This window comes from Carcharhinus amblyrhynchos, unplaced genomic scaffold (genome assembly GCF_965287045.1).
Source record: "Carcharhinus amblyrhynchos unplaced genomic scaffold, sCarAmb.v2.hapA scaffold_81, whole genome shotgun sequence".
NCBI classification, from domain to species: Eukaryota; Metazoa; Chordata; class Chondrichthyes; order Carcharhiniformes; family Carcharhinidae; genus Carcharhinus; species Carcharhinus amblyrhynchos.
Genome location: NW_027649821.1, coordinates 390,805 through 418,406, shown reverse-complemented (window position 1 = coordinate 418,406; position 27,602 = coordinate 390,805). Strand labels below are relative to the sequence as shown.

Below are 27,602 nucleotides of genomic sequence, written 5' to 3'. Positions count from 1 at the left end.
TTGGAGTAGGTGATGTCAGCTCTTCTTTCCTTGGAACATGTAGTTGACCTTCATTAAATGCCCTGTCGAGATAATTGATTGTAATAGACAAGGCTGAGAATGTGTTCAGAAATATTACCCTAATATTTCAGATCTGGACTTCAGGTCATCAACTGATGGTAGCTGGGGACAGATTGGAGACACAATTGGTGTTACGAGAGTTTCTTGTTACAAATCCTTGAAACTCTATGAAGCTGAGGTTGTGTTAAATTGAAAGAATGTGTGTTCTGAGGAAATAACTGGCATAAATATACTCAGTACAAATATTGGCATCAGTCCCCTTGCTATAATGAGCTCTCACAAACAGAAATTTTGTCAAAGTTGGGCAGAGACACACAGAAAAAATCTAGGTAGTAATCTCTTACTGTTTGGCTGTATCCCGAGTTCTCCATGTAATAACATCCTTGAAAACAGCAGGAGCTTCCACATATTTCTCCATTGCATCCAAGAAACTTGGTTTCCTTTGCATGTCAAACACTTCTTTTCTGTCAACAAGTCTTAACAATCTGTATAGAGCCAACATCCATCTGCTCTCCCAATTGACAAAACTCTTTTGATACCTCTCGCATTCCTGGACAAAATAGCTGACCAGCAGCACTTCCTCAAAACTACCTTGAAGCCTCTATCTCTAACACTACCATTATCCTCTTTTTCGGATGGTGCAGTGGTTAGGCACCCTATATCTCACTCTTAACTGCAAATAACCTGCCTCATTTACTGTCCTCATTCAATCATGATCATAAGAATTATCATAGAATCCTGCAGTACAGAATGAGGCCATTTGGCCCATCAAGTCTGTACTGACCACAATCTCACCCGGGCCTATTTCCATAACCCCACACATTTACTCTGCTAATCCCCTGACACTAGAGTCAATTTAGCATGGCCTGTCCACCCAACCCACATATCTTTGGACTGTGGGAGGAAACTGGAGCACCCGGAGGAAATCCATGTAGACATGGGGAGAACATGCAGACTCTGTCCAGTGACCCAAGCCAGGAATCAAACCCGGATCCCCGTCGCTGTGAGGTAGCAGTGCTAACCACTGTGCTACCATGCCGCCCAACTAATGACGCTCAGAGAAAAGAAATTCCTTCTTATCTCTGCCTTACACATGCTAAATACGTTTTTTGCATCTGTCTTCATCATGGAAGATATCGCAAATATCCCAAAGATATCAGATGGGCTGATTCCAAATAACATGGTAGAACTTACAATAATCCCAATCACAATGGATAGAGCATTCGAGAAACTCAAGGGGCTAAAGGTGGACAAGTTGCCAGGATCCGATGAACTGCATGCTGAGGCTTTAATGGAAGTGGCTGTAGAGATAGTGGACCCTTTTTTCTGTAACTCGCTAAATCCCAGGAGGGTACCAGGAGATTGAAAAACAAGCAATGTGACACCCTTAAAGGCAGGAAACTATAGGCCAGTTGGTTTAACATCTATTATTGGCCTGGAAGCAATAATGAAAGAGGAAATAGCTAATCATTTAGAAAAGCTGAATATAATCAAACCTAGTCAACATGGTTTTGTGAAAGGTAAATCATGTATGACAAATTTGCTTGAGCTCTTTGAGGACATAACAGAGAGATTAGATAGAGGGGAATCTGTAGATGCAGTTTATTTAGATTTCCAGAAGACATTTGACAAGGTGCTGCATAAGAGGCTGGTGCAGAAAGTAAAAGTCCATGCAGTTGGAGGAAGTGTATTGGCATGGATTGTAAACTAGCTGTCAAACAAACGGAGAGTTGGAATAGATGAGAGTGGAAAGATGTAACTAGCGGAGTACTGCAGGGATCAGTTTTTGGCCCACAATAGTTCACTATTTACATTAGTGACCTGGGGGAAGGAACAGAATGTAAGGTTTCCAAATAATTTCCATTAGAACTAGGGGGCAGAGCCTCAAAATAAGGCGGAGCAGATTTAGGAATGAGTTGAGGAGGAACTTCTTCACACAAAGGGTTGTGAATCTGTGGAATTCCCTGCCCAGTGAAGAAGTCGAGGCTACCTCATTGAATGTTTTTAAGACAAGGATAGATAAATTTTTGAACAGTAAAGGAATTAAGGGTTATGGTGAGCAGGTGGGTAAGTGGAGCTAAGTCCATAAAAAGATTAGCCATGATCTTATTGAGTGGCAGGGCAGACCCAAGGGGCCAGATGACGTACTTCTGCTCCTAGTTCTTATGTTCTTATATACAGGTCCAGGGCTAGGGCTATGACTGCTCTGCCATAAGATCTCCTGGGACTGAGATGATTGACCTCCAACAACCACAACTGTCATCCTTTGTGCCAGGTGTAACTCCCATCAGTAGAGAGTGTTCGCCTTAATTTCCATGGACTCCAGGTTTGCCAGGGCTCCTTGATGCCACATTTGGTCAAATGCTGCCTTAAAGTTAAAGGCAGTCACTCTAGCCTCACCTCGAATTCAGTTTTTTTGTCCATGTTGGAACCAAGACTGGTTTCCATTTATCCACGCTGCTTGTTACATCCTTAAGAGCACTAATAAGTTTATCAAACATGATTTCCCTTTCACAAAACCATGTAGATTCTACCTGTAACTTTTAAAGGGCGTCTTCACAAATACACGAATAGGGTGGGAATAGAGAGATATGGTCTTGGGAAGGAAAGGGGGTTTTTGTTCAGTCGGCAGCATGGCCGGTGCAGGCTTGGAGTACATAAGAACATAAGAACATAAGAAATAGGAGCAGGAGTAGGCCATCTGGCCCTTCGAGCCTGCCCCGCCATTCAATAAGATCATGGCTGATCTGTCGTGGCTCAGTTCCACTTTCCCGCCCTCTCCCCATAACCCTTAATCCCCTCTCTTATCAAAAACCCATCAACCCGCTTCTTAAAAATATTTAGCGAGGCAGCCTCCACCACTTCAACGGGCAGAGAATTCCAGAGATTCACCACCCTTTGAGTGAAGAAGTTCCTCCTCAACTCCGTTCTGAACCGCCCCCCCTTTATCTTGAGGCTGTGCCCCCTAGTCCTACTGTCTTTTTTGAGCGGGAAGAGTCTTTCCACCTCTATCCTATCCATCCCATTCATCATCTTATACGTCTCAATGAGATCTCCCCTCATTCTTCTAAACTCTAACGAGTACAAGCCTAGTTTATTCAGCCTCTCCTCATAGCTCAACCCCCTCAACTCCGGTATCAGCCTAGTAAACCTCCTCTGCACTCCCTCCAAGGCCAAAATATCGTCGAATGCCTGTTCCTGTGCTGTAATTTTCTTTGTTCTTTTATTGTATTCTAATTTTCTAAGTGTCCTGGTGGCATTTTCTTAACAATGGATGTTCCCAGCGACAGATATTAAGCTAATTGGCCGATAGTTTCCTGCTATCTATCTATCTTTCTCTTCCGTTGAATATTTACTGTGTTCAAATTATGACTTTGTATGTTGACCCCTACTCAAATTTCTTATTTTCCAAGATCTCAAAACCACTTAATTTTTTACCTCTCCCATGTCTTTATTCCCTCACAGACTTTTTAACCCACAGCTTAGTGTTTCACCTGATCACTACTGTTAGTTAGCTCTATTACAAATTTAGACCTTCAATCAGTTCTTTGCTGTCTGACCATCCCCATGGATATATTTAGTTGACTGGATCTGAAACATGTCCTCTTGTGTTGTAGCTTCTCACGTATAGAAGAATAATCAACTTGTTAAACTGTGACTTAGGCTATAAATTAGGAATTGGGTTTATTCAAAAAAAGGGAAGATTATGGAGAAACAATATAAAATAAAGGGCATAATTCCAAAGTGGGTGCTGGAGCAGAGGGATCTGGGTATATATGTACATAAGGGCAACATGGCAGCACAGTGGTTAGCACTGCTGCCTCACAGCGCTAGGGACGCAGGTTCAATTCCGGCCTCAACTGGCTGTCTATGTGGAGTTTGCATGTTCTCCCTGCGTCTGCATGAGTTTCCTCTGGGTGCTCTGGTTTCTTCCCACGTGCCAAAATGTGTGGGTTAGATTGATTAGCTGTGTTAAATTGCCCCCTAGTGTCAGGGGGACTAGCAGGGTAAATATGTGGGGTTACAGGGATAGGTCCTGGGTGGGATTGATGCTGCCTCGATGGGCTGAATGGCCTTCTTCTGCACTGTAGGGATTCTATGAGGGATTCTATAAGTCGTTGAAATTTGTCAGTCATTTTAATTTGGCTGTTTTTTTAAGATTGGGAAAGTGTGAAGCATTGCTCCAAATGTCATGAGCGATTACATTTTATTATTAAGCTGGGTGATGGCAAACAATCAGCCCAACTGTTTATTTAGTAGTCTCCTGTTTAATGATTTTAAAAACTCCCATCTGATTTGAAAATCCTTCTCTTCGGTCTTTCACTAAGAAAAGGTTCTATCAAGTTGGCGCCAGAGCAAGGCGACTTTTTCTGAGCTGTACCCAATATAAAGTTTAACGGTTATTTATTAGTCATAGGTCGGCTTACATTAACATTGCAATGAAGTTACTGTGAAATTCCCTAGTCGTCACACTCGAGCCTGTTCAGGTCAATGCTCCTAACCAGCCCGCTTCTCAGACTGTGGGAGGAAAACGGAGCACTTGGAGGAAACCCACGCAGACACGGGGAGAACGTGCAAACTCCACACAGACAGTGACCCAAGCCGGGAATCGAACCTGCATCCCTGGCACTGTGAAATAGCAGTGCTACCGTGCTGCATACCTTCTACTTCTTTTATTCTTGTTTTATGCTTCTAAAACTTCATTCTCTAAGTTGACCTTTCTCTACAGCCCAGCTATGACTGTAACACTACATTCTGCACACTCTCCTTCTCTATGTACGCTATGCTTTGTCTGTATGAGGCGCAAGAAACAATACTTTTCACTGTATATTAATGCATGCGGCAAAAATAAATCAAATAATAAATCACGTCCCATCTGCTTTCCGAGTCTGTTCTATCATGTTTCCCTTTCTGTCGACCACCGTCTGCAGCAGACCTTTCACATTCCTGTGAATTTTCCTCAGCCTGTCTCCCTTGCTGGATCTTGTGTCACCCACCCAAAATCTGCGTTTCCAGCCTTTTCTTTGTCCCCAGGCTCCCTGCTCGGTGTGACCCGCACACTTTGTGCAATAGCCCATGACGCTTCACTATCTTAAAGATGGTATCTGAATTATAAGCTATTGCTGCTGTTGTCTTGTATCTTTGTGGTCTCCTGCACTATTGACCGGTCACCCTGTTTCCTTGATGTGATGAAGAAGTGCTGTGATTGTGTGTGATGGGCTTTTGCCGGCTGCTCCAGTGATGTAAAACCCAGCCATCTATTATAGGCAGCTTATTGTTTCTGACAGTTCTGATTTGATTGATGCTTCCAGCATATAACATGGCATGATTGGTGTGAGATTTATAAACAGACGCAGTGATACCTGGAGATGGTGTCAAGACTAGGAGGTTAAACATTGCAATTAGAGCCTGCTTGTAACGGACGGCATAGATTGTCCCGAGGCTTCACAGGTATCCAGGCCTCGGAAATTAAAGCAGCAGCCTGTGACTTCATCTTTCTAGATAACTGACATCTCCCAACTATCAGCCTAATATTAAAGGATTAAACTGCAATCTCCTTGGGATTTGGGAGTTCTTTTGTATTAAATGTACTGATGTTTTTCAGTTTGTGTCCCAGGGTCAAGCTGGTATTGCTAAAAGCAGCTCAAGTATGTGCACCCTGCCTGCTTCCATCTGCAGCTGACGAAAAAGATTTTCACAAGAAACACTTGCAGCATTAAATAATTACTACCCCCCTCCCACCATCCTGCCCCTGCTTTCCATGTGGCAGAATGCATTTTAAAATGCCTTTCACCTACTCCAGAATAATGCCCTTTCATTGAGCTCCTCTTGCACCTCATACCAGAGGCTTGAGCACATAATCAGTGCTGACACTCCACTGCTGTACTGTCAGAGGTACTGTCTTCCTGACAAAACATTAAGCTGAGTGATGTCTTTTATTGCAAGGATTCACCTTCAACTGTCAACGATCTTAAGTAGAAGCAAGTCGAGACTGACTGAGAAGGTTTTGATTTTAGGACGTTGCTGACGTTGCACCAGTGAGTGCACATTGGCGATTAAACATGGTGGAGCATCTTGAGGTTGTGAAAGGCGCTATATAAATGCAATTGATGCTTTCTTTGACATGGTTCTCTCCAGTTTCACCTGAATAGATCTGCAGCAATGTTTGGCCTGTCAAACTAGTTTATCTCCTCAGTTGTTTTTGCATTGATATCAGCAGGTCTTCAGTATGTCTCTGGCCTGAGTTTGTTTGCACAATTAGAGCCAGCTGCTGTTTAAGTGTTGTAGACAAACATAAAAAATTAAAAGGCAGGAAAAGAAAACCTCATCCATCAAGCCTGTCCGACATTGGAACATCATGATCAAACATTTGAACTGTGGGGCTGTCCAGATTCTGGCTTCCACTGTGCCTACAAGTAGGTTCCAATTACATAGAACATTCCAGCGCAGTACAGGCCCTTCGGCCCTCGATGTTGTGCCGACCAGCGGAACCAATCTAATGACCCTCTAACCTAAACTATTCCAATGTTATCCATATGCCTAACCACTGACCATTTGAATGCCCTGAAAGTTGGTGAGTCCACAACTGCTGCAGGCAGGGCATTCCACACCCTTACTACCCCCTGAATAAAGAACCTACCTCTGACATCCGTCCTATAACTACCAGCCCTTAATTTTAAGCTATGTCCCCTCGTGTGAGCCATCACCATCTGAGGAAAAAGGCTCTCATTGTCCACCCTATCTAACCCTCTGATCATCTTGTATGCCTCAATTAGGTCGCCTCATAACCTTCTTCTTTCTAATGAAAATAACCTCAAGTCCCTCAGCCTTTCCTCATAAGACCTTCCCACCAAACCAGGCAACATCCTGGTAAACCTCCTCTGCACCCTTTCCAATGCCTCCACATCTTTCTTATAATGCGGCGACCAGAACTGTACGCAATACTCCAAGTGCGGCTGCACCAACTGTTTTGTACAGTTGCAACATGACCTCAACGGCTCCGAAATTCAATCCCTCTACCAATAAAAGCTAACACACTATACATCTTCTTAACAACCTTATCAACCTGGGTGCCAACTTTCAGGGAGCTATGCACCTGTACACCGAGATCTCTCTGCTCATCAACACTACTAAGAGTCCATCCTGGTTGCCAGATCATTGACAGATGCTGGTTTTTTCATTCATGGAACATGAGGCGTCACTGTCTGACCAGCATTTTTGCCCATCCCTAGTTGCCCGAGGGCAGTTGAGAGTCAACCACATCGCTGGAGCTCTGGAGTCCCATGTAGGTCAGACCAGATAAGGACGGCAGATTTCCTTCCATATTAGACATTAGTGAACCAGCTGGATTTTCCGAACAATCAAAAATCTGATTTGATTTGATTTATTATTGTCATGTGTATTAGTATGCAGTAAAAAGTATTGTTTCTTGCACGCTATACAAACAAAGCATACCGTGTCTAGAGAAGGAAAGCAGACTGTAGTGTTACAGTCATAGCTAGAGTGTAGAGAAAGACCAACTTAATGTGAGCTAGGTCCATTCAAAAGTCTGATGGCATCAGGGAATAAGCTGTTTTTGACTCGGTTGGTACACAAGTTTGCATCTTTTTTGCGACGGACAAAGGTGGAAGAGAGTATGTCTGGGATGGGTCCTTGATTATGCCGGCTGCTTTTCCGAGGATAGTATAGACAGAGTCAATGGATGGGAAGCTGGTTTGCGTGATGGACTGGCTTTGTTCACAACCCTTTGTAGTTTTTTGCGGTCTTCGACAGAGCAGGAGCCATACCAAGCTGTTATACAACCAGAAAGAATGCTTTCTATAGTGTATCTGTGAAAGTTGGTGAAAGTTTTAGCAGATATGTCAAATTTCTTTAGTCTCCTGAGAAAGAATCATTAGACTTTTAATTCCAGATTTTTTTTATTGAATTCAATGGTGGGATTCGACTTGAGTCTCCAGAACATTAGCTGAGTTTCTGGATTAATAATTTAGCGATAATACCACTCGTCTCCCTTGTAATCAGGTATTAGGCTAAGAGATGGGAAACCCGGGTGTGAGGCTGAAGGGGGCTGGTCTCTTGGGCTGAAGAGGGCTGGTCGCTCGGGCTGAAGGGGGCTGGTATCTCGGGCTGAAGGGGGCTGGTATCTCAGGCTGAAGGGGGCTGATATCTCGGGCTGAAGGGGGCTGGTATCTTGGGCTGAAGGGGGCTGGTATCTTGGGCTGAAGGGGGCTGGTCTCTCAGGCTGAAGGGGACTGGTGTCTCAGGCTGCAGGCAGCAGGTCCCTCGGGCTGCATAGGGCTGATCTCTCAGGCTGTAGGGGTCTGGTCTGTCGGGCTGAAGGGGGCTGGTCTCTCGGGCTGAAGGGAGATAATCTCTCGGGCTGAAGGAGGCTGGTCTCTCGGGTTGAAGGGAGATAATCTCTCGGGCTGAAGGGGGCTGGTCTCTCGGGTTGAAGGGGGTTGGCCTCTCGGGCTGAAGGCGGCTGGTCCCTCGGGTTGAAGGGAGATAATCTCTCGGGCTGAAGGGGGCTGGTCTCTCGGGCTGAAGGGAGATAATCTCTCAGGCTGAAGGAGGCTGGTCTCTCGGGTTGAAGGGGGTTGGCCTCTCGGGCTGAAGGCGGCTGGTCCCTCGGGCTGAAGGGGGCTGGTCTCTCAGGTTGAAGGGGGCTAGTTTCTTGGGCTGAAGGGGGCTAGTCTCTTGGGCTGAAGGGGGCTAGTCTCTCGGGCTGAAGGGGGCTTGTCTCTCGGGCTGAAGGGGGCTGGTCTCTTGGGTTGAAGGGGGCTAGTCTCTCGGGCTGTAGGGGTCTGGTCTCTCGGGCTGAAGGGGGCTGGTCTCTCGGGCTGAAGGGGGCTGGTCTCTCGGGCTGAAGGGGGCTGGTGTCTCGGGCTGAAGGGGGCTGGCCTCGGGCTGAAGTGGGCTGGCCTCTCGGGCTGAAGGGGGCTGGTGTCTCGGGCTGAAGGGGGCTGGTGTCTCGGGCTGAAGGGGGCTGGTGTCTCGGGCTGAAGGGGGCTGGTGTCTCGGGCTGAAGGGGGTGGTATATCGGGCTGAAGGGGGCTGGTGTCTTGGGCTGTAGGGAACTGGTGTCTCAGTAGAAGGGAACTGCTCTCTTGGGCTGAAGAGACTGGTCTTTCGGGCTGAAGAGAGTGGCCTGTAGGGCTAAAGAGAGTGATTTCTCAAGCTGACAGGGGTCACATTACTGCAACTTTCTTTAGGACTTTGATACTGGCAGCTTTTTAAACATATTTCCAGCATCATCTCATGACAGGTGACAAAGTGAGCATTCTTAACGTCCCCAGTGACCACACCTATTGGCCTTACCATCCAGCGTGAGACTGCTGCACAAACGGTGCTCAAAGCCAAAGAGGCACCGCCTTCCTGAACCTTCCAGCCCAGGTAATATTCCAGCCTTTCTGCCCAACCCACTGCTGATCAAAACCAGTGCAGGAGAGCCCTCATTTATTAATTTAAATAACCTCAAAAAATTACACTGAAACTTCCTTGATAAGAATTATATGGTTAGCAAACCTGTAATGAGAAGACAGACTTGTATTGTATTCGCATAGTTCACCACTGCGGGATATCTCAAAATGTTACAGCCAGAGTAGTTATTGTTGTAATGTAGAAAATATGACAGTCAATTGACACACATCAAGTCCCATTGTGTTAATGACTAGATGATCTGTTTTTGTGGTGTTGATTGAGCAATAAATACTGGCAGGACATGAAATAATTCCCCTGCTCCTCTTCAATATGTGCCATGGGATCTTTTACATCCATGGTGCCTCATTTAAGGACTCAGCCAAAAGGTATCACCTCTGACACTGCAGCACTCCCTCAGTACTGCACTAGAGTGTCACACTTAGTTTTATGCTTAGTTTCTGGACTCTGGACCTGGAGACTCAGAGATGAGAATGTTGTGCTCGCTTTGGCAGTACATGTACTGAAATTGGAATGATACAGAGAAGATTAGCATGGCCCCTGCGCAAGGATGACACGCAAATTTGTGAAGCGTTCCATATTTTACTTTTGTGGGTAGCACAGTGGTTAGCACTGCTGCTCATGGCACCAGGGACCCGGATTCAATTCTCGGCTTGGGTCATTGTCTGTGTGGAGTTTGCACATTCTTCCCCTCTGTGTGGGTTTCCTCTGAGTGCTCCACTTTCCTCCCACAGTCAGAAAGACGTGCTGGTTAGGTGTATTTACCATGCTAAATTCTCCCTCAGTGTACCCAAACAGGCGCCGGAATGTGGCAACTAGGGGATTTTCACAGTAACTTTATTGCAGTGTTAATATAAGCCTTACTTATGGCACTAATAAGTAAACTTTAAACTTTTACCACCTCCTCTTCTGAGGCAATCCCTCAGGATCCAGAGTGATTGGTTCGATGGTTCTGAACTCAACCACAGCTGACACTTTAGAAATATTAATGGAAAGGCATCAGGTGGCTCTTTAACACCTTTCCATTAACTCCTGATGATAGAATCAGTCAGAGCTTCATGCCAATGGTTCATTAGCTGCAATTTAGCAAGCTTGAGCCAGCCTGCATTAACTGGTCCAAAATACATTGATCTTTCTGCAAACCAAGCCCTTTGTTTAGCCCACATGCTAGTTACTGAGTGAATGAGTTTTCCAAAGTCATTAAAGGTGATGTCGGATTTCTTTATTAGCACACTTAAGATAACATGATTAATGTTGTCTGAAAACTAATCATTAGAGAGTACATGAGGGCATATGTTATTAACATTTGTAATTATACATTGTAAATTGTACGCTACGCATTAGTAATCCTACAGGTAGGAGGCAGTTTAAATGTATTCTGCTAACTCAACATCAGCTAGCTTCCCCTTGCTGCAAAATTAAAATATGTTTAATGTGCAAGATTGACAAAATGTGGGTGTTGGCAGCTTTACATAATAAGTCTATCAGGCATGTTTAAAAGCCAGTTAACTATATTGATGATGAGCTTGTAGCTTTAACAATATGATTCCTTGATCTCAGATATCTGTTCCTTCCAATGCAGTTACAATGGCTAGTGATGTCCACTCTATTACGGTTAACTGTGTGACCTCCTTAGATGCATCTAGAGAGAGACAGCAATGCTGAAAGGCTGAATGTGGTAGAAGGAGCTGGAGGTGGCATTTGTGAAGGATAAACTTTGCAACAAAAAGCAACAACTAATATTTATCAGGGAATATTGCCCTATATCTTCTGAGAAACGACAGAGTTCAGCAGATTGCTGCTGTGCTCATAAATTCCCCTGACTTATCTGGGGTCTCCTGATCTCAGCTTTCACAGAAATGCACCGTGCAGCATCACCCCGAAAATTCTGAAGTGGATTTGAGGAGGTGGCAGACAGAAAACAGGCCCTTTGGACAGAACACACAGTGGCACAGTGGTTAGCACTGCTGCTTCACAGTGCAGGGACCCAGGTTCAATTCCCAGCTTGGGTCACTGTCTGTGCGGAGTCTGTATGTTCTCCTCGTGTCTGCATGCGTTTCCTCTGGGTGCTCTGGTTTCCTCCCAAAGTCTGAAAAATGCGCTGGTTAGGTGCATTGAGCCAAATAGGCACCGGACTTTGGCGATTAGGGGTACTTCACAGTAAGTTCATTGCAGTATCAATGTAAGCCTTTCTTGTGACTAATGAATAAACTTTTTTACTTTAACTTTAGACAGAACGCACGGCCTTTATACAGAACACACAGCCTTTACACAGAACACGTGCCCTTTAGACAAAACACATGCCCTTTCGACAGAAGACGGGCCCTTTAGACAGAACATATGCCCTCTACACAGAACACACGACCTTTGGACAGAACACAAGCCCTTCAGACAGAACACACGCCCTTTAGACAGAACACAAGCCCTTTAGACGGAACACACACCCTTGACACAGATCACACGCACCCTTTATACAGAACACGCACCCTTTATACAGAACACGCACTCTTTATACAGAACACGCACCCTTTATACAGAACACGCACCCTTTATACAGAACACGCACCCTTTACACAGAACACGCACCCTTTACACAGAACACGCACCCTTTACACAGAACACGCACCCTTTACACAGAACACGCACCCTTTACACAGAACACGCACCCTTTACACAGAACACATGCCCTTTAGACAGAACACACACTCTTTATACAGAACATAACACCCTTTACACAGAACACACGCCCTTTAGACAGAACACAAGTCCTTTAGACAGAACACAAGTCCTTTAGACAGAACATACACACTTTATACAGAACACACACCCTTTAGACAGAACACACACCCTTTAGACAGAACACACACCCTTTAGACAGAACACACACACTTTACACAGAACACACACACTTTACACAGAACACATGCCCTCTAGACAGAACACAAGTCCTTTAGACAGAACATACACACTTTATACAGAACACACACACTTTATACAGAACACATGCCTTTTAGACAGAATCAGCTGTCCCTATAATAAGTTTATAAGTTCAGTCTTTTAATGTTAGTGAATGAGTGAGTGGGGAGATCTGTGGGTGAGCAAACGGGGAGGTTGGTAATCTGTCTAGAATTTCCAGGTAATGTTCGAACTGTTATTATGAGTAGCTTTAGGTGAGGTTTCCCAAAAATTGTCGATCTGGGCGATACTCCTCGATTTGTTACCATCTGGTTTGGATATCCCCAAATTGTTACCCAAGTGAGGAGGGGTGAGTGGCCCTGTGTCTTTATTCAACCCACCTTCTGCTGATAGCAGCAAGGTTTAATCTAATAATGTTCCCTTTCCTTTGGCTACCTTTTCTAAACCCAATAGTTATGTCTAAAAAGGAGCCAATTTAATCAGACCTTTTTGAATTAAGATAGAATAAATTTAGGAGAAGTGGGAAAACACATGCATCTCCATTCATATGGATTGGAAGTATGATTTGAGTCTCATAGTAACTAATATAAATTACAAAGGTTATACAAAATAGTCCTTGACTTGTGAAGAGTAGATGATGAAAGAATGTGGTCGTTACAAATTGATTCCAGTATAATTGACTTCTGCTGGTGAATAGTTGAATCTGTGGTTTGGTAGGGATATTTCCGTTCTTCATACCAGCTGCAATTTTTTTTTTGCTGACTGGTTGACTTTCACAATCAGAGAGAGTGTTTTAAATTTTCTTGCAAAAGTGGCTATTTCCTCACAGCACACGTGCACACAGACAGACCGGCAAGGTAGACACAAACAAGCAAGCACTGGGCAGCTCTCTCAGCTAGCTCTTAAACCCCCATTCTTTGTTAATAGACTTGGAATCCACTATTTGGTCTAGGGAGAAAATCAGACCTATGGTCCTTTAGGTGAGATAGAAATTATGTTCCTTTATCTTTATGGGAGATGGAAATCAGTCTTTGGATGGATTTAGAAGTACCTGGTTTGGAAACACAGGGATGGATTCCATGTCCCTCAGAGAAACATCCTGCAGCCAGTCCTGTCAATGGCTAACTGTATGTTCTCAGCCATTTCTGGGGTATGTGCCCATTTTAAAATCTAAAACTTGTGTCTTTTAAAAGTTCAACATTTCTGTATACAATTCCATGGGTTTCTTTTCTCTGTCATCGTAACACTGCTCTCCCCAAGTTTCCAACTCAGAATGTGACATCAGGTGAATTGCCCATTGCAAGTTTAAACTTCTGACATAACAAACCTTTTAAAACAACAGGCTAATGAGGATAAGTGGAAATCACAGCTGACAAACTGGCTACCCCAGTTTGTGCTGCACATTCCACATTCCACTTCATTGGCTTGGAGACGCCAAGTCTGTAAAGACCAACCAGAGAGACTATAGACCTCTGAGGAACATAAAAGATACTAACACCTGTGTGATTAACAAGGCATTAAGACAAACACCTGAGATTCAACAGTTGGAGATGGGGTATGAAATCTAATCACTTGTGCCATGAGACCAATGCTAACTTTGCAAACATGAACTAATGAAGCTACCCTTTGGAAAACATGAACAGCAGCTTGGATTTCCCCATCTGACAGTGGGCAGAGCAGGTCATGTGACCCGTAAATCCCTTTTGCGTGTTGGAAAAGACACTTTGCACAGACAAGCCGCTTTGAATCCTGTTTTCAGATTGAGACCGGGCAGAAGCTGCTGTGATCAGAGATCTTTGGAAACAGAGATTACTTGTATGTTCATGTGTCGTGCAATTGGTGCATATAATGCATAAACCATTAAACACTTACAGAATTGACAATAATCTCATTATGAGCAAATGAATGGTGGGAAAAAGAGGTGAACCTTTTGGCCCCTCCTCATTTGGCTGTACCACATGTCAGGCAATTCCAATGAAAGTCCACGTGTCAGGACTTCCACACAGCCCCAGTGCGCAGCTTTCATCTTACCTCTGTGCCCCAACAATCTGGAGACTGGAAATTTGGCCCTATGGGTCAGGTGGCCAAAAGTGTGTCAAAAGAGGTTGGCTTTATGGACTGTCTTAACAGAGGAAGGCGAGAGAGTGTTGAGAGGTGCAAGAAGGAAATTCCTGAACTGCCGAGGCTACCGGACCACCACTGATGGAATAATTGCTACCGGAGATGCTGAAGCGGCTGGAATTCAGAAGCATATAAATCTCTGAGCTTTCAACAGAGTGGGAGAGTGTACGGATAGTGTACAGGTGGAAGTGGGGGACTGTACAGATAGTGTACAATGGGAGTGAGGGAGTTTACAGATAGTGTCCAGTGGGAGTGGGGGAGTGTACGGATAGTGTACAATGGGAGTGAGGGAGTGTACGGATAGTGCCCAGTGGGAGGGGGGGACTGTACGGATAGTGTACAGTGGGAGTGGGGGAATATACAGATAGTGTCCAGTGGGAGTGGGGGACTGTACAGATAGTGTCCAGTGGGAGTGGGGGACTGTACAGATAGTGTCCAGTGGGAGTGGGGGACTGTACAGATAGTGTCCAGTGGGAGTGGGGGACTGTACAGATAGTGTACAGTGGGAGTGAGGGACTGTACAGATAGTGTACAGTGGGAGTGAGGGACTGTACAGATAGTGTACAGTGGGAGTGAGGGAGTGTACGGATAGTGTCCAGTGGGAGTGGGGGAATGTATGGATAGTGTCCAGTGGGAGTAGGGGAATGTATGGATAGTGTACAGTGGGAGTGGGGCAGTGTATGGATAGTGTACAGTGGGAGTGGGGGAGTGTACGGATCGCGTACAGTGGGAGTGAGAGAGTGTATGGATAGTGTACAGTGGGAGTGAGAGAGTGTATGGATAGTGTACAGTGGGAGTGAGAGAGTGTACAGATAGTGTACAGTGGGAGTGGGGGAGTGTACGGCTTGTGTACAGTGGGAGTGGGGGGAGTGTACAGATAGCGTACAGTGGGAGTGGGGGAGTGTACGGATAGTGTACAGTGGGAGTGGGGGAGTGTACGGCTTGTGTACAGTGGGAGTGGGGGGAGTGTACGGATAGCGTACAGTGGGAGTGGGGGAGTGTACGGCTTGTGTACAGTGGGAGCGGGGGGAGTGTACAGATTGTGTACAGTGGGAGTGGGGGAGTGTACGGCTTGTGTACAGTGGGAGCAGGGGGAGTGTACAGATTGTGTACAGTGGGAGTGGGGAGAGTGTACAGATTGTGTACAGTGGGAGTGGGGGAGTGTACAGATTGTGTACAGTGGGAGTGGGGGAGTGTACGGATAGCGTACAGTGGGAGTGGGGGGAGTGTACGGCTTGTGTACAGTGGGAGCGGGGGGAGTGTACAGATTGTGTACAGTGGGAGTGGGGGAGTGTACGGCTTGTGTACAGTGGGAGCGGGGGGAGTGTACAGATTGTGTACAGTGGGAGTGGGGAGAGTGTACAGATTGTGTACAGTGGGAGTGGGGGAGTGTACAGATTGTGTCCAGTGGGTGTGGGGGGGAGGTCTGAATGGGAGTGGAGGACATGGAAGAAAGGAGTTTCTGATTTGGAATGAACTATTACCCTACAATGTAACGGAAAAATTATTGCAGCCACACTTAACAGCTGAAGAGATTTACTGACCAAGAAATGAAATATTGGCACAATAGAGGACTGTTTGAAAAGAATATTCAATTGATTATTTATTTGTGAGAAAGGCAGCATATGCTGTGTCCCTGAGATATCTGAGGCGGTGATCATTCTGCGTAAAGTTGTTTGCTTTTATCCCCTTCTATCCCACCTGTTGTACCTCCTGCCTGTAGGGGTAATATTGAGCAGGAGCTTTTGAACCTGTTTGATCGTTTAGTCTAACAAACAAAACTGGTTAACCGTCCCTTAACCTCCCCCGGCCTACCCTATGGTGTTGGTGCTCTATTTACTGAAGCTGCTGTAATAATTTACCAGCTGTAGGAGACAGGTTGTTTGCGCACTGCCTTGCTTACTTGCCCTAGTTTCTTCAATCTGGAACACCCAGTTTTAATTGAAAAGTATACCAGTTTGATCTTAAAGTGGTTTAATTCCACTTGGCATTAGCCAGCTTTGCTAAGAAGATTTATGTTCAGGAAGCTTCACATTATGCTATAGAAATGGTAATATTGATGGGAGAGCTTGTGGTACTTTATGGAGAAAGGAGTTGGTGTCAAAGGGCCTGCTTTTATTTCGAGCTAATATGTGGTAAGCTCCTTTCATAGCAGCATTAGCAAAGACTCTTCATCCCATTGAAGATCATCCTGTAGTGTCCTGATCCATCCATCACAGCATTCATATTACCCAATGTCGCCAGTACTACGTTATGTCGCAGAATCTTGCATCATACACTGGTTTGTGAGAAATTATATTCTTCTGAATGTGTTTTTCACCTGTTTCCATTCACGTCTTCTACCTGACTCATGGTTTACCCAGAAACAATAGTCTGAATCTGCTTGGTGCTTGACACATTCCAGGAGGAAGCTAGATAGATTCCAGTGACAAAGAATCAGAAGGATTCTGATAGGGTGATGGGAATAGTGGGAGGAGGTTTGTATGGAATATAAACACAGCCCATGATCTGTTAAGTGATGTGGCTGTATCTGAGCTACCAATTTTATTTATTTCAGCACCATCCTCCTTACACTGCTGCCCTTTCTAGTCTCTATACCTTAAGCTTCTTTAATCTTATCATAAATCATTGTATTTACATTCGGACTCAGCCTGCTGTTCTTTACGCTTCTCTGTCCAGTATATTTTCAATAATATGGTGACCAGTACTGAACATGGTATTTCTGGTGTATGGTCTGTGAACTGTAAGGCATTAGTATAACTTCTGTAACCTTTCATTTTGCTGATTTACCCTAGTATTCTTTGATCTCTTTCGATTGCTTTGTCACATTGTCTGCATGTTGAAAGTCAGAATCCACTCATTCCATAGGTCCTTTCTAGGACTCCCTGTTTTAATTCCACTCTGTCCATTTGTAGATTTTACATTTCTTAATTTAGTTAGCACATTATTTACCCATTAGAGTAGTAAGATAGGGAACTGTTGCTAAAACAAGGCACTGGTTAGACCACACCTGAAATACTGTGAACAGTTTTGGCCCCCTCATCTAAGGAAAGATATAATGGCATTGGAGGCAATCCAGAGAAGTTCATTACATTAATCCCGGGTATGGAGGGATTTTCTTATGAGGAGTGGTGAAGTAGGTTGGGCCTGGACTCATTGGAGTTTAGAAGAATGAGAGATGACCTTATTGAGACAGAGCACCCCTTATCCCCACTCACTATTTCCTGCCCATTATATAATTCTCTCTCCATGCCAATATACTACCTCCAACACCATAGGCTCTTATGAATTAACCTTTTGTGAGGTACCTTACCGAATTCCTTCTGGAAGTCCAAAATACAACACATCTACTGGTTCCCCTCAATCCACTCTGATTGAGATTTCCTCAAAAAACTCGAATAAATTAGTCACCATTTCCCTTCCATGAAACCATGTTGACTCTGCTTGATTAAATTATGATATTCCAAAAGTGCTGCTATTATTTCCTTAATAATTGATTCCAACACTTTTCCAACAATAGATGTTAGGCTATTTGGCCTGTAGTTGACCACTTTTTCCCTCCCTGCTTTTTTGAATAGGGGGGTCCGGAGGGCATAGTCTCAGAGTAAGGGATTATGAGATCAGCTATGACCTCACTGAATGGCAGAGCAGACTTGATGGGTCGAATGTATGGAATAGTGTAGGTTAGATGGGCTTTAGATTGGTTTTACAGGTCAGTGCAACATCGAGGGCCGAAGGGCCTGTACTGTGCTGTAATGTTCTATATTCTAATGGTACACTTCTGCTACATTGTATGGTTTTATGAATTTGCAAATCTGAGGCTGCACGCGGTTTTGCTTTCCCCATTCACAATTGTGAGAAAATGTGCCAAACTTGTACTATGTTTTGGTAATTGGGTCATTTATGTTAATTACAAATATTGTCTGATCACTGAGCGCTAAATATTCCAAACGTGTACACACACACACACACACACACACACACACACACACACACACGTGCGCACACACACAGACACACACAGACGTACACACACACAGACGTACACACACACATATATACATACACACACACAGGTGCGCAACACACACACTCACACACACACACACACAGGTGCGCAACACACAGTCTCTCTCTCTCACACACACACACACACTCACACACACACACACACAGGTGCGCAACACACAGTCTCTCTCTCTCACACACACACACACACACACACTCTCTAACTTTACACCTCTCTTGAACAGATTGACTCATCATGCTTCTCAATTGCTCTTTGGTAGCGCATCTGCCAATCCACTATGTAATTCACCCAATTGTCAGTGATTCTGTGATCCTGGCAATGCCACATGTAGGGTTATAAGTTTCTTTTTTTCTATCTAAACACCAGCTGCTTTGGTTAACATTCTAACTAGACTGTCACAGAGAGTCAGTGAGGCTGACAGCCCATTCAGTTGTATTCATTGTTCAGTGGGAACAATAAGGTTAAGATCAAACAGGATCATAGTGCCTGAGAGAAGGGGCAGTCCGTTATAAGAGAAATTCCACAGTGTCAGGATTCTGGGAAAGAATGATTTTCACATGGAGAGGATGCAGGTAGAAAGTAAAATGTTGGAAAGGGCACTTGAGGTTGAAAAATATTTCAAAATTATTTTAAAATTGGTATTGATAACTCAGGACATTGCATTTTCTGAAATAGGCCAGAGCAGTCAGCCCTTCAAGTGGATCATATCTGGACGTGATATATATGGATGAATAAAACCACAGTCTCATGCAAGGACAACCGAGATCTGGTCAAATAAAAGCAGGAAATGCTGGAAAGACTTAGCAGGTCTGGCAGCATGTATGGAGAGAGAAGCAGAGCTAATGTCCTGAATCCCATATGATTCATCAGAGCTCTGGAGAAGAGTCACAAGGACTCGAAATGTGAAAGCAGGAAAGTTTAAAGGAGATGTGAGAGACAGGTTTTTTACACTGAGTGTGTGTTAACTGCCTAGAATGCGCTGCCAGAGGAGGTGATAGAAGCAGATACAGTAGCAATGTTTAGGAGGTATCATGATGTGGAGATACCGGTGTTGGACTGGGGTGGGCACAGTAAGAAGTCTCACAACACCAGGTTAAAGTCCAACAGGTTTATTTGGAATCATGAGCTTTCAGAGCACTGCCCCTTCCTTAGGTGAGACTAGCCTGATAAAGGAGCAGTGCTCTGAAAGCTCATGATTCCAAATAAACATGTTGGACTTCAAGCTGGTGTTGTGAGACTTCTTACAGGAGGTATCATGGCAGATTCGTGAATAGGCAGAGAATAAAGGGATAAGGACCATCCAGAGGCAAAAGGTCATTAGTTTAGAAAGGCATCATGTATCGACATAGGTTTGATGGGCTGAAGAGCCTCTTTCTGTGTTGTACTGCTCTTTGTTCTTTCTCCAATTCCTGGCATCCAGTATTTTAAAGATCTCATTAACTTGATATTTGCCCCTGTTGAGAAATGTAAGAAGAGGGTCTTCCAAGAAATTTAGTTCACACACGGCAGCAAAATGTGAGACCCCCCCATCAGGTCCCAGAATTACGCAAGTGTGTAATTTGCTCGAGAAAGTTTCCTGCTGAGATTTGGGTGACACTAACTGTGTGGAGAGGAAGGAATCGATTATCAGTCATTGTTTTCTGATGGCTCTGTTCTGTGCTTTTGGACCTGCCTGCTGTGCCCAGAGTCCTTTGTGAGGTGGCAGGGGTACAATTCCCATTGAAAGGGAGAGGCATTTATCCTGTTGTGCCCTGCTGGGCCTTTGAGAAAGCTACCAATTTCCTTTTGAGAGGCAAAATCGGATCTGCTTCCACTGCCCTTTCAGGCAATGCTTTCATAATCACCGCAACTTGCTGTGGGAGGGGGAGGGTGGACCGTAATATATTCTCCTTTTCCTCCCTGGCATTTTGCCAGTTACCTTCAATTTATATCTCTTATATGCTTGACCTTCCTGCCAATGGAAACAGTTTCTACTCTAATGAAACCGCTCAGAATTTTGAACACCACTATTCAATTTCCCTAAACCTGCCCTGCGGCAAGGAGCACATCCCAGATCTTTAGCCTCCCTCCTGATACCATTCCTGTAATTCCTTGTGCACCCTCGCTAAGTTTTTGTACAGAAATTCCAGCTCAGGACTCACCCAGTGATTTGGAAAGGTTTAGCATAACTTCCCTTGTGTGATGGAACACATAAGATGCCTGTGCAGTTGTAGCAAGATTGCCCTACTTTTATACCACACCCCCTTGCCATAAAGGCCACCATTCCATTAGCCTTCCTAATTGCTTGCTGTATTTGCATGCTAAAATTTTATGGTTCTGAGGCAATAGTAGCACTAAATTGAAGCAAGTGAACGTCATTTTGATTGTGTCTTTGATAAAAGGGTCTTTGCACCCACTGCTCTCCTTCCTCCTCTTTTAGAAAAGTAAAATCCCTCTTAAATCCCCCCTTTTTCCTTCCACCCCCACACCACCTCTGATGTATGCAAACTAAAGAAATACAGTATACTGCAATTTGAAAAAAATTTCACTTCAGTGGGGATTGATTTGTAAATGTGCAGTTTGTATAGCCATTGCAGTGACTGTTTCTCTCTGACCCAACCCCACAACCCACTCATTCCTCACTCTGCCATTAACCAGAGTGAAGAATTAGGAATCTGTATTCATTATTATACAGCACTGTATCTGCTTCAAATGGTAGCAGGCTAGGCAGGATAGTGCCGCAGAGGTCACAATCAGATCAGCCAGGGGCTGCAGGTGGCACAGTGATTAGCACTGCTGCCTCACAGCGCCAGAAACCCGAGTTCAATTCTAGTTTTTGGCATCTGCATGTTCTCCCCGTGTCTGTGTGGGTTTCCTCCGGGTGCTTTGGTTTCCTCCCACACTCCAAATATGTGCAGGTTAGATGGATTGACCATGCTAAATTGCACCTTAGTGCTCAAAGATGTGTAGGTTAGGTTAGTCATGGTAAATGCATGAGGTTATGGGGATAGGGCAGGATAAGATGCTCTTTTGGAGAGTCAGTGCTGATGCTATGGGACAAATGGCCTCCTTCTGCACTGCAGGGATTCTATGGATTCCACAGAATGAAGAAGCAGGCTCAAGGGGCTGAATGGCCTACTCCTGCTCCTAATTTATATGTTCGCTTCCTTCTTTTGAGGGCAGGGAAAATAATCCCTATTTCTTCCCCTGTACAATGTAAAATGTTGAACCCCTTCTGCCTCCCTATCTCCCTCCATGGTTTCTAGCTGTAACCAGGGAAACTGTCTAATGCTCAGGTTCTGCAGCTTGTAATCCCTCCTGTTGAATCCAGCAAAAGGAATGCATTCTCCATTAAGAAGATTAGTGTGCACTGTACGACAGCAAATCTATTCTTATCTCAGCCTCCAGAACTAAGCTGAGCGTGTGCTTTTGCGTATGTATGGGGTGGAAGCAAACACAGATGTCTTCCGTTTCAATTGAGTAATATTCCTTTTGTACATTTCCTTAAATTCCCTGCAAAAGAGATTTGAAACAGTGAGTGGTTTGGAAGTATTTGGGAATTAAGGCAAGAGTTTTTGTTCTGTCTCTGTTGATGGTTGAATGACAGCAATGTTTGTGCCATATCTGCTTTAGCATTTTGTTCTCTTCTCCCCTTTCTTTGATGTTTTGTGATGATTCTATCCTCCCTGGTGTTTTAGAGTTTGGATTTGGAATTTTAGCCGCATGTTGCATATTTGGCAGTTTCTGCAACTCTGCTCTGCCCTCAAGAGTAACAAAACACAATATTTTGACTCCAGTTTCTATTTCACTGATTATTGTGGCAATAATACCACAATAAAGGCTGGAAAACTATCTAGAGGTGACTATCCTAAGAGAAGACAATGGGCTTGCTGCTCCACCACATTACTGAACTCGAGAGAATGACTAGCTCATTAGTGTTCATAACAGACTAGTGTAAGTAACCTTTTCCTTCAAATTTCTCACTCAGTTCCACTAATCTTCACATCTTTAGAATGTGGGAGGAATCCATCGTTTCTGTCAAAAGGCATCAAGTCACACACCTCTCTGGCTGCAGTTTGTGACTAGATGCCTGCTGATAGATCTGGCCATTGCTGATTACCTGCTACGTCCTCATGTTCCTGGCTCAGTAGTTTGTGGCTCGTTTGCTCAGAAGACTTCAGCCAAGTATCTTGCTTTTTGCCTCCATCTTTCTTTGATGTCATTTGCTGAACAATCCTTTGCCCACAGGTCAGTTGATGATGGTAGCAGCTTTGGTCTCTGCTGTTGAACCTGCCTGCTGTGCCAGGTATCCATTGTGAAACTGCAGAGACGTAACTCGTCCTGAAAGGTACATACCATCAATGGTGATCCGCTTTTCACCTGACATTCACTTAACTAAATAATTCAACCAAAACTATGATCCGCATGGATCGGGGATCAAACTCAAACTATGCTGGTCTTTAGACAAACTGACACTAGCCTTTTCAGAACAGCCAGAGCTGGACTAGCTCTGTATCTCTCCTTCCAATTCCATCTGAACACGGCACCCTGGACATCTGCTGCAGCTGAATATTGAGGTGCATTCAGTGCTGCATGGAGTATCTCATCTGCAGTATTGCCTGACTAGTTTCTGTTTGGATTTTCACAACCGTTAAGTGCATTGACTAGCTGATTCAGTTTTAACCACTGATAGGGCAGCATTGTGGCACAGTGGTTGGTTAACACTGCTGCCTCATAGCACCAGGGACCTGGGTTCAATTCCTAGCTTGGGTCACTGTCTGTGTAGAGTTTGCAAGTTCTCCCCACATCTGTGTGGGTTTACTCCAGGTGCTCCTGTTTCCTCCCACAGTCACAAAGATGTGTGGATTTGGTTGACTGGCCATGCTAAATTGCCTCTTAGTGTCGGGGGATTAGCTAGGGTAAGTGCATGGGGTTATGGGCATAAGGCCTGGGTAGGTTTGAAGGTATGGTAGAGGCAGACTTGATGGATCCAGTGGCCTCCTTCTGCACTACAGATTCTATGATTCACTGACAGTTATTTCACAGACTATCTTTTTCTGCTTTGTTTTGTAATTTTTCTACAGCTCTTCGTTCTGGATTTTTAACAAAACTATCTTCTGTTTCCTGTCACACAATGCTGACAATTTGCTGCAAGGTCTCAGCGCTACTCTGCAGCCAACTCAGAACAAAGAACAACCCAGCACGGGAAACAGGTCCTTCGGCCCAACAAGCCCGCGCCGCCGCATCACCCTACACCTATTCTACCCTGCGTGTCTACGAATAGAACCCCTGACTTAGCCAGATTCAGGGGAGAATAGTGTCAATTTGGTAAAACCAATCAGCCTAAGAGCACATCTTTGGGGTGTGGGAGGAAACCAGAGCGCCCGGAGGAAACCCAAGCATCCACAGGGAGAATGCACAAACTCCCACAGACACAGGCCCAAATCCATGTATCTGCACAGCTAGCAGTGCTAGTCACCGAGCTGTTGCGGCGCCCTTCTACCGGTCCAGGATCAAGCACACACACCGACACGAAGTACTAGGCCACTCCCGGAACCTCCAAGAGTAGCCCACGCACGACCCACCGTGTGCATGCCCCTCGTTTGACAACGAGGTGGACCTCCACCTGCGGAATAAAAAACAAAAACGTTAATCACAAGCCTGCCTTTCCGGTCTCTCCCGAGGTTCTAACCCTTATTTAATACCCCTACCATAACCCTCCATCCTCGTTTCACTCATGTGCCTATCTAACTGAACCTTAAATGAGTCCAATGTTCCCGCCTCCACCACCCTACTCGGTAGCGCGTTCCATACCCCCACAACTCTCTGCGTAAAGAACCTTCCTCTCATATCCAAATTATATCTCTCACCCCTCACTCTATTGTTACCAATCTAGGGAGCAGTCTCTCACTATTGACCCTGTCTATTCCCTTCAGTATCTTATATACCTCTATCATGTCCCCCCTCAATCTCCGTCTTTCCAAGGAGAACAGTCCCAGTTTCTCCAACCTTTCCTCGTACCCCAGCCCCTCCATGCCAGGCAACATCCTGGTACACAGCACAGACTGTCTGTGCTTTATATGCTCTGTCTGAGGCCAGAACTCTCCATTCACCTGACGAAGGGACTAACCCCGAAAGCTTGTGAGTCTATTATCAAATAAATCGGTTGGACTAAAACCTGGTGTTGTCAGACTTTAGACTATTATTTCAGCCATTACATCCTCTTACAGTAAGTCACACTGTTTCTTCCCTTGTCTGTTTATCTTGGCAATTTGCACCCAATTGATAACTTACACCTGAGAAATCAGATACTAAAAAGCCCCCTCTGAGCTCAGAGAAATGTATTGTGTATACCAGAGGATCCTGTGCTCCCCCTGGGAATATGAAACACAATTTATGTAATGGAAGATTTACAATTTATTGGGGTTTATATCTTATAACATAAGTTATATATATTGAGATAGTAAGCAATTACTATTACTCGCAATTCTTGAGTAAGTCGGGCCATTTTGATCTTATTTATTGAGCGGGTAAGTTTGTTTCCCATGTCACTGCAGTGAACATCCCTTAGCCCACTGATTGTGTTGAGTGCAGAGGTCTAGTGCTATAGAAGAATAAAACCAAATGGACTGGAGAGTTTCTGTCTAAATCTGACTCGAGGAATCTCACACTGTAGATAACAGTGGACTACAAGAGATTACAAGGGGACACAGGCTCTAGATCAGAGGGGGAAAGTTTAAGGGAGGTGTACAGGGGGAAGTTTTTCACGTAGAGACTGGTGGGTGCCCGGAACAGAGGAGGTGGTGGAAGCAAGCACAGTAGCAACATTTAAGAGGCATCTGGATGGGTACAATAGGGAGGATATAGAGGCATACAGACTGAGTAAGGATAGAAGGTTTTTTTTAGTTAGGGCATCAAAATCGGCACAGGCTTGGAAGGCCGAAGGGCTGTTCCTGCGCTGTACTTTTCTTTGTTCCTTGTCCATTGTAGATATATCCAGAGTAATGCACTAAGCTAAGCAAAATCCGTTGTATAGCATTGCTCGTGTATAGAAACACATTTTTGTGTGCTTTATTGGGTGGTGGATGGTGGGCACAGGGAAGCAGACTCTCCCCGATTAGAATTGAGGCATCAGAATGCTTTCAGAAGATGGGCAGGGAGCTGGCAAGGAGGATTTAATCAGACAGGAAATGTCAGTATGTGGGAATGATCACTGATCGAGATAAGGATATGCCCAAAGCAGGTCATTTACTGGGAAGTGACTGTCGAGACCGTACCGAACTTTGGATTTTCCCGCAGTTTGAACTGAGTAATCAGCAATATCATTCAAGGTACTATTTTTACAGCAAAATGTGACCTAATTTCCCATGGGTTTTACATATTAGACCTGATAGATTCAGACTTCTCCCAAATGTTCCCCAAAATCAGACTAAGTTGCTTCAGGCACTCTCGGATGCCCCTTGAATCTTGCTATACTTGACAGTTGCTCGGAACTGTTTGGTAATGGACCAACAGAATATTGAGCCAAAGGTCAGATTGAAATTTTTCAGTTCTCTCTCTTACCCAGAATAGGGTCTAGCCAGAGGGCACTGCCTTTGCCTTATGCAGCCCACCAAACGATTTCACATGCCACTCACCACAAACAATCTTCCCTTCCGTGTTTGATGACTAAAATGTGCCTGGGGCCAAGTACTCAGAGCTGTGAATGGATGCAGGTACATAGATGTACAAAAGCTGGAAATAAAGGCACAAGCAGTCACAAACGTAAATGGGATCCATTCACATTTCCCCTTCTTGATCAGGATCAGTGTACAAATGTAGTACAAGGAGGGTCTGTCCTTTCCAGCCATTTCCAGCATGAATGGTATGCAAAACACTGGAGCAAGAGGGTATGACCACAGGCGTCCGTCCTTGCATCATTGCGGGGAAATCGCCAATCACTGCAATACTGCAACCTCACCCACAGAGGGAAGCACTGAAAATTGAAAATTTCCATTTTCAAAACTGTCCAGTTTTTGGACATTGTACAATAAATAGTGACTACAAACCTTCAGAAAAATGGTGGTGGTTTAATTGTGTCTTGCTAAAGGCTATGTCAGATTCTTTAGAATGGGTTCCTGAATGGGTATCAGCATCTTGACCATCTCAAATGGTTATGTTTAGCTTCTCACCACACGATAGTCGTGATGGTGCTCATGTTGGAAGAATCTCAGAAACTATGTCATCAATAAGCAGTCTTTACTAATGTTTTGGTGCAAGATTTTCATCTAGAACTATGTACTCTACCCACATTTACCTTCCTTTTTTTCCCTTTTGTAATATTTTTCAAATATCTACCAGCTCCCAAAAGAATCTATGCTTCAATAGATAGACAGAGGGGTAGACAGAGGGGAACTGGTGGATGTGGTATTTTTAGATTTTCAAAAGGCATTTGATAAGGTGCCTCGTAAAAGTTGCTACAGAATGTTAGGGTGCACTGAGTTGGGGGTAAGGTGTTAGCGTGTATAGAGGATTGGTTGTCTAATAGGAAGCAGAGAGTTCGTATCAATGGGTGCTATTCTGATTGGCAGCTGGTGACTAGTGGAGTGCCCCAGGGATCGGTGCTGGGTCCTCAGCTATTTACCATTTATATAGATGACCTGGAGGAGGGGGCTGAGTGTAGGGTGACGAAATTTGCTGATGACACGAAGATGAGTGGAAAAGCAAATTGTGCGGAGGGTGTGGAAAGTCTGCAGAGTGATCTGGATAGGCTGAGTGAGTGGGCGAGGACCTGGCAGATGGAGTATAATGTTAGCAAGTGTGAGGTTATCCACTTTGGCAGAAATAATTGTAGGAGGGATTACTATTTAAAGGGCAAAAAGCTGCAGCATGCTACGGTGCAGAGGGACCTGTGGGTCCTTGTGCACGAGTCACAAAAACCCAGTCTGTAGGTGCAGCAGGTGATCAAGAAGGCGAATGGAATGCTGGCCTTCATAGCGAGGGGGATAGAATATAAAAGCAGGGAGGTCTTGCTGCAACTGTACAGGGCACTGGTGAGGCCGCAGCTGGAGTACTGTGT

General features: G+C 44.7%; 1 protein-coding gene and 1 non-coding gene across 4 annotated transcripts in view; both read left to right on the top strand.

The window, feature by feature from the left end:
- The window catches only part of arhgap39 (Rho GTPase activating protein 39), a 485,625-nt gene that overhangs the window by 253,778 nt on the left and 204,245 nt on the right, over positions 1 to 27,602 (top strand). The window lies entirely within an intron of this gene.
- LOC145337928 (U6 spliceosomal RNA) lies at positions 9,977 to 10,083 on the top strand. The gene has a single exon (XR_013885405.1). It is a non-coding gene; the product is annotated as a U6 spliceosomal RNA (small nuclear RNA).